This window comes from Epinephelus lanceolatus, chromosome 9, assembly GCF_041903045.1.
Source record: "Epinephelus lanceolatus isolate andai-2023 chromosome 9, ASM4190304v1, whole genome shotgun sequence".
Taxonomy (NCBI): domain Eukaryota; kingdom Metazoa; phylum Chordata; class Actinopteri; order Perciformes; family Serranidae; genus Epinephelus; species Epinephelus lanceolatus.
In genome coordinates, this window is record NC_135742.1 from 18,240,519 (window position 1) to 18,254,737 (window position 14,219).

Sequence of the window (14,219 nt, forward strand, 5' to 3'; positions counted from 1 at the left end):
AAATACGGACTACCAACGCCTGCTGGTGTGGTGAGTTGTTTCCTCTCACGCAGGCGCAGAACATAAGGCTAGTTGGCCGTTGGTTGTAGTCTTTGCGGTGTGTTCAAGTGCAACTTTTGGCCGAGACACTGGCTACAAAAGGTGACACAATAGTTGACCGTCGTTAGTTGATCTCAAAACTTACCACACAATCCAGTCCTTTCTGTCGTTTTCATCTAGATTCCTGTCTTTTCCCCCTCTGTGTGTTCATGAAATTCTGTCATAAAGCCTTGACATAAGTGCCGTAAGTGTTTTCACCTAATTCACACCTCCAAAATTAGCTTTGTTGTTCGGCTTATACTTAAGGCTAATGAAAGTCTTTCAGAGCCCATTGGACTCGTCAGAGAGCATTACCACAGAGGTAAAATCATGACCACTTTTCTCTGTTGCTGAAAAGTCCACATTTTTGAAATCCATCATCTCTCTAGACAGCAGCTGGCACACGCACATGCTTGAGCAATTGCAGTATTTGAGCTGTAAAAGGAAGAGTGAGGAGTGATATGGATGACAGGTACTATGAGGGAACTGTCACTGCGAACACGACTGGTCCCCTCTGCAGCAGTCATGTGGCCGGCGCTATGTTTATCGGATGTTTATAGCACATGATCAAAAGTCAAATTTCTTCATTAAAGGCTGAAGTGCGAGCTGACTAATCATCTCAGCAGGAAACAAGATGAAAAGGGAATCACAGAAATGCTGAGAGATATCAAATATTACAATAATGAGAACCACCTGCTAAGGCCCTGCGGTGGAGACAAGGCCAATCATATTGTAATATCCATGCACGGTATGTCGTCTTCAGTAGCTTGAATCATACACTTTTAAAAATATATGGGCCTACACACACATACACACACACACACTTACCCATGTACACACCTGTAGACTGTGCATGCTATTGTGTCTGACGTGGTTCAGTAGAGCAGTAACATCAGCCCATGGGACCAGCCAAAATTGGCAGACCACACAGGGTGAGGATATGTGTCAGCACTGTATTTTCTGTGTGTGTGTGTGTGTTTGTGCATTTTTGTGCGACTAGACCCTGCCTTTTCTTGATTAATGGAGTGTGAAGGGATTATGCTGATTCAGTTCATAACTGGGGCACGGTGACACAGTCATTACACAGGTGAGTGTGAGTGTGTGTGTGTCCTTGCATGGCTGTTTTCCACACACACACACACACACACACACACACACACACACACACACAGGCAGGTGAATGGAGATGGCGGAGCAGTGAAAATGTCCCAGTCCTTTTGTCCTCTGTGCCAAAGGCAAACATGGCAGAGAGCTCTCACTAATCCCCTCCTCTAGCCTTATCTAAACTACACCTGAGAGCAAAGGAGAGTGGAGAAGAAAGGGAGGTGAGGACAGGGGAGAGCGAGGTGCGAACAGAGAGAGAAAGGGGAGTAATGCAAAACGGAAAATGGATAGATGAAGAATGTGTACAGAAAAGTTGGAGGGTAGAGCAGAGAATGACATGCTGATAGGCAAGGATAGGAGATACAAGAGGTGTGAAGATGAGGAAGAGATAAAAGAAGAGAGGGTTGGCGAGTAAAGAAACCGTGACTGAAATAACAGAAGAATACATGGTGTTGGGAGAATAATTGAAAGCTTAGTAAATGTTACACTGAATGTTATCAGGTATGAGAATCTGTGATTAATCTAGCACCAAGATGTTTCAAAGGGACATTCTGACTAGATCATATTTATTGACATGTGCACATAAGTATGAGAAATGTGAAAAGTCTTTGGCGTTAAGACCCCATCGTGATGTCATCTATCCCAGGAGGGTGGTAAAGACGTAGTAGATTAGGGAACCCCCCCCCCCCCCCCCCCCCATGGAGTTTAGGCAGTGGTAGTGGCAATGGGGGTGATGAGCTGAAGAGGGAGCTGAGGATCTGGATGTGAAGTGGAATGGGCTTTTGATGAGCTTGTCCTGGGCTCTGCAGCTGACAGGAGCAGAGAGGAGAACAGATTTAAAGTTTGGCAGCAGCAACATGAATGGCTGAAGGAGATCGTGGCAAAGTTTGATTGGCTAAACAGGAGAGGAAACACCCATAGTCAGCTGATTGGTGGAAGTGGGATAGAGAGAGAATTGTGAATGGATTTAGCATAAAGTCAGCTTTTCTTCCTGAGCTCCTCAACAACTTCACATTTGTGACAGTGCACAAAAACAACTCACATTTAACACTGAGCACAAGCATAAAGAAAGTCTTCCTGATTGAACAAAAAAAATGCTATGGCTACCAATGGGAACACAATTCCAAAAACTACTTGTCTGCAATTTTGTCATGTAAATCATGCAAATATGGGAAACTTCTCTATATTAAAGAAGACTGTACATCTTCTATAGAAAGAGCAATGCAGTATCTAACTCATATGTTAATTGTTCAAGTAGTCAGCCAAAGGGCATGCCACAGGAGCTGGCTCTCAGGGCCCTGACACACCAAGCCCATGGCTGGTTGTTGGTCAATTTTGGGCTGTGGATGATCGTCTATCACCCTAGTTTTTACACCATGTGCAACGCTGGCACTAGTTGGCCCTTGTCAGCCCTTGTAGGCTTTTTTTTTTTTTTTTTTTTGCCGATTCAACATGTTGAATTGGCGTCGGAGCTGGTGGAGCCCTTAGGTGAATGAAATCACTCTGACTGGCAGTTCAACTGTGTGCATGAGATGCGAAACAGAAGTGAGGAAAGCAAACACATTGTTAAAGTCAAGATGGTGTGAGATTGAGAGAAACTTGTTATATGAAGTAAGATTATATTATTAGCCACTGACCTCTTCGGCAGAAGAGTTTGCAATTGTTTGTGTCGCCTAGCGCAACATTGGGTTGTGTTGTTAATGTGTTAACTGGCTAATAAGTGTCTAGAATCTATCCTGTCAGTCTTCCAGTTATCCTTCTTTGATCAGGAATTCAGACTAACGCTGCTTGGTATAGAGGTCTTCCTCTCACTTAGGTGTAGAACATATGCTAGTTGGCCGTTGGCTGCAGTTTTTGCAGTATTTTCAAATGCAACTTTTTGCCCTAAACACAGGAGATGTGAGGCTGCGCAACAGTTGGCCTTTGTCACCACTAGTTCTTTGTCAGTTCTTTCTTCTTTGTGAGTTTGGTGCGTCTGAGCCTTCACTGTCACGAATTTAAATTAGCATGTACTGATAGAAATCCATTGTCATCCAACCAATGTGGCACAAATGATCCCAGTACACCTGTGTGACATATCTTGAGCTGGTTTTGGACAGTTAAATATGTTTTGGCAATGTACAGTTGAGAATGACTTCATTTCAAATATTAAATATTTCTCTATTTCATGAAATATTCATTATCGCATTGATTTTTGTCCAACACAAAAATGTATTTCATCGACAGCACCACCATCCTTATACATTTCCACTGCTCTACAGTCAAATCAGACAGAGTTCTTGCTCTTACTTGCCCAAAACTGGCACCTAGAAATGCTTGCCAGCACTGCTGCCAAGCATAAGAATGGTAACACAGAACAGAACAGGTTTTACTCTTGTGAATCAACAGAATACAAAAATGTGAGTCACTATTTAGAACGAGATGAGCAAAGAAGGCTGGGAAAACATTGCTGGATTTCTTGCCAATTTCTTGAACCAGTTAAGTGCAACATTTCCTTTTGTTTGAGAGATGCTATGATGTGGGATTTTCTCAGCTGCTGTGATAAGGCTTCAGTCAAATGCAAAAGCAGTCATGTTGGCTTAAACAGAGGGTACAGTGTGGAAAGCTGCGACAACATTATTGATGTTTTCAGCCTGATCTAAATGAGTATGTAGAGCTTTACTGGAGTTTCGGCTTGTATTGTATTTTGTGTTCAATGTGCTAACCTGCTCCATCCTGTCACAGACACAACAAGCTAATAGATTATCACATTGTGTTCCTGGAGGCTGCTGAAAGCTAAAGAGGAGCAGAGGATGGATAGAACGGCAGAAAAGGCAAAAGATTAGATGGATGATGCAGTTGGTTGTGTTGGAAGAACACAAAGGATATTTGTCTCCCTCCCTCAGTCTTCCTTCTGTCGCTCTCATGTTCTTCCACTCATCCCTGTGTGTGTGTGTGTGCGTGTGTGTGTTCACTCATTTAGAGCTGAATGCCAGTTGCAAGTGTGGAAAACAGGAGCTGCGTCATGGGCATTTTACACAGATCAACACCTGCACACACCCCACAAACCAGGCATGTGGAAGACAGACAGACAGACACCCGCTCTCACAAACACTTTGGAGTGTTTATGTGGAATCCAATAAAGATAGTCCCAGCTGTCTGTCTGTCCTTTCTCCAGGTCCCCACACCAATAATCACACAACTATTTTTTTTTTTGCTTCCACAGAGTCTTAAAATCTGTGGTAAAATGCTCGCATGAGTGATGTGTGTGACTGTGTGTTATAAAAAAAATTTTTCCATGGGCTTTAAGACTCATGTGACGATATTCCTTGAGGATTTGGTTCTGTTTTTTAAAAAGAATATTCCCATCCGTAGCTTAAACTTCGAATGGGGAAAGGCTTGATTTATGTGCTTGGTGAGGGAAGGAGCCTCAACCAAAAAAATCAACGAGCATGTGAACTGACAAACTACATGTTTTTATTTGCCAGCATGTGTCTTTAACTAATCTTCTAGTATGCCTACGGTTCTGGTGTCAAAGTGTAAGCAAACAGGACTTGGCTTCAAAACGAAACATGTCACAGTAGGTGTTCAGCCAAAGGCATATCTTGATAACTCTTCATCTGCATGTTTATGTGTGTGTGTGCATGCATTTAGTGTATTTCTTTGTATTTTTCATTGTGTGTGCATGCACGCTCGTGTGTGTGTGTGTGTGTGTGTGTGTGTGTGTGTGTGTGTGTGCGTGCGTGCATGATGAAGTGCCAGGCAATGAGTTGATTGGCCATATGTCTGCACAAATGAGCTCTTTATTTAATAAGGCTGGTGAACTAAATTGTCATTACTGTCAACATTTAACTGTGGTCCTCCCTGCCAGATGGTATTTGGTAATATATCACAGTGATGAGCTCTCTCAGATTACTCTTTACCCATTACATGATGAATCCATCCCAGATTACAAAATGCTCCAGCTTGCTTTCAGTTGGATTACCTTGTTGGAAGTAATCTTCAGATTTCTCTTCAGTTCACACTTTGCTTTCCCCTTAAATGACCTTCTTGAATGTGATTTTGCAGTTTCTCCAATCATAGTTTAAAGTCATAGAGAAATTTAAAGGAATACTTCACCTGCAAAATGACCATTTGTATAACAATTAGTCATAATGTGTTACCTTAAAGCTGGTTCAGACCAATGATTTCTGATGATTTAGAACGATGCAGTGAAAGGTTGCAGTGAACTGGTTGCTGAGCTCAACTCAGGCTTGCTGATGCTGTTACCTGCAACTCCGCTGGTCAAATCACTGATGGCACCTGTGTCACCTGTTTCTACAGCCAACTGGCTTGTAGTGAAGTCCGCCGACCAAGTCAAAATGACCGCAGACGGCGTGTTCACTTGCAGCTGCAGGTGTCCATCCCCAACAAGCCCTCTGTTTCCGTCCTCATGGTGTGCCGATGTCAGCCGGTGGGTCGCTGCTGCTCGCTGTGTGTGCTTATGCCCTCTGACACACACACATTCTCATTGACTAACTAATTGGTGCTGTTTTTTATATTATTGTGGCGTATTTATTATGAATACAGTCCATCTGATGCTTTTTTGTTCTTGTTTTTCACCATTTCATCGCTACTACCAATGCAACTGTAGCCAGTATCTCACTATCACTATCCTCATTCATATTTTAAGGATCTACAAATTATATTCAGCCACAAAATACGCCTGAAAAGCTGGACATCAGAAAGGAAGTACAGAGAGTTGTTGCACAGAGATGATACACCGTCTCATCTAGTTGCATTGGTCTGAACCGGCAATTGCAGAACAGCACATTACATGTTTCAACTCATCTCATTGCAAATTTTTGGCCTAAACTGGGATTAAAATTCATGATGAAAACTTTGTTTTACAAGTTATGAAATGCTCATTATGTGGGTGATGTATTCTTGTAAATGTCACTTTACCTGTATGAACTGATGTGTTTTTTTCTTCACTGTCACATTAATTACTCTGGCTCAAATATAGCACAGCGATTTGTCCTCTTGAAGTAAGTATACAAAATACCTAATGACAATGATACCTAATGACCTAATGAGATTAGCTGTAGTTACATGTAATTAACGTACACTTCAGGTTAAAATGGCTCTGGCCTCTGAAGGTGGTGAAGTGACATAAGGTGTGCCAATGTCTTAATCCAGGCATTCACTGTGTTGTTTCACTGGGGGACATCTGACATCACATCACCCAGAATAATTTCCGTCTTGATACTGGCTGAGTGGTAATGCAGCTCACTCTACCATTGGAAATACAAGACCACTGATGAAAATGTCAGACATGTTTGTTAATGACTCGGACGTCCCAGACGAGGTCAGCAGCAGGAGAAGGCATTAAAACAGGAGCACGTCTGTCCAATCACAGCTGTGTCTAGCAGGCTCTTAAACAAGAGGACAGAAACTTAGTGGACGCTGAGACTAAATAAACATTCTCAGTGCTTTTGAGCTACAATTATGAGTAATAATACTTAACATAGTTTCTTCCGATATTGCCCTCTGTTGCAGTATTGCCCACTTTCTCCCTCAAGTATCTTAGAAACCGCAGCTAAGAGGGCTTTCCACTGCGTGTGTCTGAGTGTCTGTATGCATACGCATTTGCATTATGAGAGTTGTAGGAGGATGGATAAGTGTGATATAATGACAGGAGGAAAGTGCGATAAAGTGGCAAGGTGGAGCGCTAAGTGGAGATACACATTCAGACCGATTTGTGCAGGCAGAGGGAATGGATGGACAGATGTGCCGAGAGTTGTTTCAAGGCCGGCGAGGAAGACAGTTTGTGAGGAGGAGAGAGGAACAGAGCAGGAAGAATATGTGTGTGAATGTATCCTTGGGTGTGTGTGTGCTTGTCACAAACACTGGTACACTGTGTTACAGTGTCTGTCTTTATTTTGTTGTCTCTTTTTCAAACGTCCTGACTTCATACCTTACACTCACAGTCTGTTTATTGTTTCTTTTTCTTGTGTACAGCTTTATCCTGTCTACACTGGGATGCTTTTTGGCTATACTTTTAATCAGTGGTCATTAGGGCTGTTATGGTTTGTGTATTTGTACTGAACCGTCATGGTCAGGTGCACACAGCCGCACACGAAATACACAGTATGTAGATTGATGAATATAATGTAGAACCAAAGTTCACAAGTGCAAGTCCTGCTTGAGACACTTTTGGCTGTATGCTGTTAGCAACATGTGCTGAGGTTAGCACGACAAGATGGAAATGTCGGAGCTGGAAGACCCATCTGCGGGTTCCCGATGTGCTACAACAGCACCGGGGAGACAGTTGTGTTTAAGATGAGGACAGTGTGTCTGCATTGCTCCAATGTTGTCGGGCAGTGGTTCCCAACTGGTGGGTCACGGTCCAAAAGTGGGTCATGGGCCCATTCTGAATGGACCGCAAGTGACTCGCAAATTGGTCAAGTTTGACAGACCCAACGCAGACTGCAAGAGCTATGATTGGTCCTTCAAAATACATCATTTCCGGCATTTCGCAAGGTTTCACTTCCTGCTGCAGTACCACAACACCGCCTTGAGCCATTCAACGGGCGCACAGACCATCGGCGCAGTCGCCTCTCTCTTCGTTGTCGTCGTAACATTTGTAGTAAGAGCATTTGTTGTTCAGTGTTGATCATTTATTTTATTATCATGCTATATATTTTGGTGTTTTCAGTTTTATAGCACAGGAGATGCTTTCTAGTTTTGTAGCCTATTGTGACTTGTTGCCTTCTGGGAAAGATATTTTTCAGTGCACAGTGTAATACAGACATTTTTGATATGTTTCTTCTCTCCAGCAAGAGGATGTCATCTTTTTTTGACACGTGCAACACTGTCTGTTCGAAATGAAACCTATCCTTATTTTTTGGGTTATTTTTCTGAACTCACACCAAACCGTGGCTCCCAAACTGTGACTTTTGTGTGCCGTTACACCCGTAGTGGTCATGCCACGAAAGCTTCACTCGATGGGACAGAAGTGAGTGCGAGAAAACAAAAGGAAAGACTAAAACTCTGCTTCCTTTCCTGCTGTCAGGGCGATACTTCAGCTGTTTATCACCCTGCCAGAGAAATTTATTCTCAGATTTTTGGCTTGGATCGATGTGAGGATTTAAAAAAAAAGAAAGAAAATCTCATAAAAAAAGTAACAAATCCTCTCACTGAAAGAGGAAAGTAAAAGGAAGACGTCTAACAAACCACGTCAGAGTCATAACACATTCAACCACAGAGTAGAAATCAGTTTTGTCTGAAGTGGAGACGTCCTGTGGGCTTGGCAGTTTGGCGTAGTGTGCTTTTAATACAGCGTGTTGAGAAACACACTCAAGAGACAAGACAAAAGTGCTCGCTCGCTGTGGATGTAGTTTGTGCAATTTTGCTGTTCAATTCCTCAGATATCGTCTTTTCATTCGATGGTCAGTGTCTGCTCTTCTTTAATGGGCTCACATGTGTTAAGTTTCCATTTATTCTGTGCTGTCTGAGGAAAGTGGGAACTTTTTGCCTTTTCTCAGATTTTTGACTGTCTTCCTCTCTCTCTGCCTCCGTCTCTGTCTGTCTCTCCCTGATGGGGGTTAAGTGTTCAGGTTAATTGCAGCCCTAAGTGGAGCCCCCACTGCAGCTAAAGAGGGAATTTTCACACCATCCTTAATGTCCTTTATTCTGTCTCTCACACCGTCATCTGTCCTCTATTGTTTCAAAGCAACCCTGTGGGAAATACAGTGGGCCACTTCACATCTCTGTCGACTCCTGTCTCACTGCCTCTCTCTGTCTCTTGCACAAGGTTATTGGCACATTTGCTGTGATATATTTATCAGTTTTCTGAGGCTGGTGAAAATTTGGGGAATATATCAAAATTGCACACAGGGCTGTTTCATTACTGTTGTTTACAGGACTTTGAATGTGAGCGCGGGAGTAAAATCTTCATAGTTTGCTGTAAGACGTCTGAGGTGCAACACCGTACAACAGCCCATTCTTTCTCTCCTTGATGTCTCCGTCTCTTGTTTCTTCCCTCTCATCTGTCATCCCTCCTGTGCTGCCAAAAGACAGCCAGGAGGCAGGGAATAGGAGCGGGGTAATAACAGGGAGGAAAGGAAGGAAGGAAGGATGGAGAGGGAGATAGAGGGAGGAAAGGGGAAGCAGTGTGTAATAATTGTGCAATAGAGGGGAGTTGAGAAAAGTACAGAGCAATGGTTTTCACCTGCTGTGCTGTGCCCATTCAGGGAGCTGCAGGTGTAGCTTTAGATGTTCCTAAATTTTGAATTATGGTGGAAAAAAACAATATCATTTATAATAAATATCTGATTTTTTTTTTTCAACTTTGGGTTGATATGGTCTGATGCAGTTTTACAGAGCAACCCTTTTGGTAATTGTAACGTTAACCATAGTGTAATTGTACTGTTAACCATAGACTGTTTAAAAATAATGGCCGTAGCCACCGTGACATCACCTATTGGTTTGTGGACTCCCGTTTTGAAGCCTCAAGTTTACAATTTTGGCCATCACCATCTTGGACACCATCTCTGACTCATAGACTGCGGTGATGCCTGGCAGACAGCCCATCCCTCAAAGCAACCTTGCGTTAAATTATGCGTAACTTTACGCTTCAATACAATGTTAACGGGTAAGACATGTATGCTGAATTAGATATAAAGACCAAAACCATTTTTTGTGCCAGGCTGTAAACATGTTTATATACGCTTCTTTAACATGGGGGTCTATAAGGATTGACTCGCTTTTGGAGCCAGCCTCAAGTGGCCATTAGAGGAACTGCATTTTTTGGCACTTTGGCATTGGCTTTATGTTTCAACCCTGGAGGTTACCGCTTGCTATTAACACATCCATACATGTGATATACAAACTTACATTAATGCAACCATGTAAATGTTGTCAGGACGGCAGACTGAAAACTCGACTTTTGGTTTTTGGAGAATCTTATATGAGTTATGAATTTATGGTCGCGAGGTAAAATATATCATTTTCACTCAGAAAAGAAGAGTTTCATTATTCTTAAAGTTTTTTCTAGTGGTATTTTAGTTGTTTGGTTGGTAGTAGGATCTCTAGCCATGTTTTACCCTGTTATTATTTGATTTGGTCAGGCCTTGTTGTTGGTGGTATGTAGTTGTCTTGGTCATGCTGCTCATTGGGAACCAACACCTATGTAGAATTTCTAGCTTTGATACAATACCTTGACAAATATTGATGTTTGATACCATTTTCGATACCAAGAGGAAAAACTGACACTGAGGACATCTTTTTAAAAACATTTTTATGAAAGGATAAATACAATAAGGCTATAACATGACAACACCTTCTTCTTCCTCTTCTTTTCTTGGTTAGTAGCAGAGAACAGCAGAATGACTGTGGTAAACATTAACAATAAGACAGGGTTAAAAAAGTGCAGCTGGTAGCGGTGTTTCGATGCTGCAGGAAATAAAACCATTTCAAATACTCAGAATTTGATATGCAATGATAAACAGATATTTTTGACAACACTCCAGTGACATATTGCGTTCTTGTGTTCTTGTTTGATCCATTCTAAAGTTTTAGTCTCTGTTTTCTCCTAGAGATTCATAAAACTCTCGCCCAGGAAATGTGTTTATATAAAATGGTTTATTATCAGGATTATTCCTACCCATACTTATATGATCAGACATGGATGGGTTTGTGCGGTAGTTCCAACCAAATACCTGGCTGTGCCTTTAGCGTTTTGGTTTGAGTCTCTTTGTTTTGTTCATATAACTGTAGTGTGCCGCTGTGCTTCTGAGAAGATTTACTGTAGATTTATTGGTAGGCTGCACACAGCATCCCCCTCTCCTCTCTCTGTGTTTCTCTGTCACTTTGCGCTTACTGTCATTCTACTTCACTTTCTGTTGGTCTTTATTTGCCTTTGTTTTTTACTCCATCTCCGCACTGACTTCCTCTTCCTCTTTCTCCTCTCTAATTCTATTCATGAGAGGTGCACACTCCATCATTCTGTCTCCCTATATCTCTGTCTGCCCTTCATTTTCTCTACACCTTTCTGCACCGGAGCGAGGTGGAGGAAGGGAGGGAGAAAGAAACAGAGAGAGAGAGGGGAGAGAGGGGGAGATGGACAGATTAGGTGACAGTGATAAGCGATCGATCTCAAGGCCAAACAGCCCAGGGAGGACCCCCCTCCCTTCCCCCCCCTCACCCCCACTCTATTCTTCTGTTTTCCACTCTCCACTCCTCTGCTCCTCTTCCCTCCTTTCTTCCTCTCTAACCTTTGTTCCCTTCAAACTGACAAGGGTTCATTAAGGATCCACTTTGTGTGTATAAGTGCATGTAAGTGTGTGTGTGTGTATGTGTATGCACACTTTTGCCTGTCTGCCTAGTTGATAAGTCATGAAGTATAGCTCCCTAAGGTGCCCCTAAAGAGCTTTTAGTGGCTTTCGATCACACGCACACACACACACATGTGTACACACAAACACACACGCGGGCCTCATTAGAGTTTTTCAGGAGCACAGAGCACTTGGTTAGTGATTGTTGGACACTCTTTCATGCATGTTGGTTCACGTCTGTGTATTAATTTTGCACGCTGTTCCTTTTCTGCTCAAACCCATGTGCACTGAGGAACACCACAGAGACCGTCTTCCATCGACCCCCTCCCCTGTCACGCCCACCTCCCAGCATCCCCTTGTGCCTCAGAATGTGCCCGCCACAGCATATTGCCCTAACGAGGATGTCTATTGATCAAGTGATGCTCTTTGTTCTGGACGCCTAAATGGACCTTCAGCCACTCTCACCAGGCCTTTATGGGAGCTGTTATGGCTTTGGCCTGATTACAATAGAAGCACTTAAAATGCTCAACGCCTGATGTTTTATGCAAGAGCACGCTCAGCTTCAGACGCGTACGTCTGCTATATTACAGCGTTCCCTAAGTGTATGCATTTCAGCGTGTTTACCTCACAATGCCCGTCGGTGGTTGGCCATCAGTTTGTTTTTAATGTGAGAGAGTATTTATTTAGTGTAGACGCTGATGATGGAAATCTGAGTGGCTCAGTCGGATGTAGGTATATAAACACATATTCTGTTGATTCACTCAGTCCATCGCTGGGCTGCACATGTTTTAAAAGTCTTGTTTGTACAGTGTATGCATGTTATTTTGGTTCTTGTGTGTGTTTGTGTACATGCATGCATGCTCCAATGTGTCGCCGTGCCCTCCTGTGTGCCGGGGTTTAATTTAAGGCCAACCAACTGTGACCGTGGAAATATTACCCACAATCCCTTTCAGTAAATCCCAAGTTTCCCTCCTTCCACTGCCCCCCCCCCCATCTCCTCACTACCCTTGTCGCATCCTCCCGATAAATAAGCTTTTCCAGCCAATCATTTCCTCCGCTGTTTATTCATGATGCATCCACTTCAAATATTTCACCATTCATCGGGAAATATATTGAGCCGAGGCTGATGAATAATGAAAGTGTCTGTGACATTACGCCTGTGTGTGTAAGTGTGTGTGTATGTATGTGTGTCTCAAAGCCCATCTGTAACATCAGCCAGTGAGTTTAACGGCAGCCTTGACTTTGGGAGTATTTTGTGAAACACCGATTTTTTCTTTTGTTACTTTGATCCATTGTCATCTGTCAAACTTTCTTAAGTGAGACGTGCAAATACTTTCTGCAGTTTAACACATCCTCCTTCTCTGCTAGGGGTGCATGATATGGATATTTTTTTAGCCAATAACTGATAATTTCCTGCTTCTAACGGCCGATATAATAACATAACAGATATTTTCACATTTTTGTATTTTAAAAAGCAGCTCAGAACCTGTCGTTTATGCACACCTTGGGGTAAGAAAGGCTAAGATGGATGATTTGATATTCCAAATCTAACTGACATCACTGTTGTTAACGAAACAAAAACAAAGAAGAGTTATGGCTCTACAAGACGTCATTTATTTTTTCTAGTACATCATAAAACTTCACAAACATTCTTTTGCTTTTATGGAGCATTTACTTACATTGGTATTGATCAGACTGTGAATGTGTGCGGCGACCACATCATACAGGGCAGGTAGTGAGGGATGAGTCTGCAAAGTAGTGGCAGCTTGGGAGAGTGCACTGGTTTCCAAATGTGCCATCAGCTGGGGAAATCCTTGGTCTTCTCTCACAATAAAGGCTGACCATCAAGTGCCATAGATACAAAGTTTTTGTCATTAGTTGCTTTAGCCTTTGGTCTGTCCCTTGTAAACTTCCTGCAGTTTTCAAATGCTGCTGAAGAGGCACTACCACACTCACTTTTGAAGAAAGAAGACATGAACTTACAAACAAGCAGGCCGACAGAAAGACAGTAGTATTTGCAAATAACGAAAAGCATTAGGAAAAGCAATCTGTGTATAGTTACTTAGATTTACACATCCGAAAAGGAGTGGGAGGAAGTATAAACTTACTAAATCTCACCCTTTCTCCATAAGTCATTGAGCAAAATGAAACAGACGGCTTCCTTATGTGGATAAACCCATACTTAAGACTTTTCTTTATATACCATTGTTATTCCATTTTAACTTTGTGCCAATGCTAGCTGCTGCAACTGTGTATACATTTAATACATCTTTGTTGTGATGGAAACTGTTGTTGTGTTAAAAGTTGTGGACTTTTTCCCTCCTCTCAGAATTCTTGCAGAACATGTATTGCAAATTACAAACTAGGGCTGCAACGATTAGTCGACTAATCGATGACTAATCGACTATTAAAATCATATGTGACTATTGTAGTAGTCGACTAATCGGTTTGAGTCATTTTTCATAGAAAAGTACTATAGAAGTACCCCAAAATACTCTTATTGCAGCTTCTTATGTTCAGATATTGGCAGCTTTACACACTCTCCCATGATGGTGAACTAAAACCCTTTGGCGTGAGTACGAAACAAGACATTAGATGACATAGCTTTGGGGTTTGGGAGAGACAGACTGACATTTTTTAACATTTTAACACATTTTTCGATAAAATGATTAGTCGACTAATCGAAGAAATAATCGACAGATTAGTCGACAATGAAAATAATTGTTAGTTGCAGCCCTATTA

The 14,219-nt window shown here is 42.2% G+C and overlaps 1 protein-coding gene across 2 annotated transcripts in view; it reads left to right on the plus strand.

Moving 5' to 3' along the window:
- efna5b (ephrin-A5b) overlaps positions 1-14,219 on the plus strand; it is a 113,924-nt gene that overhangs the window by 49,834 nt on the left and 49,871 nt on the right. The gene's annotated exons all lie outside the window — the stretch shown is intronic.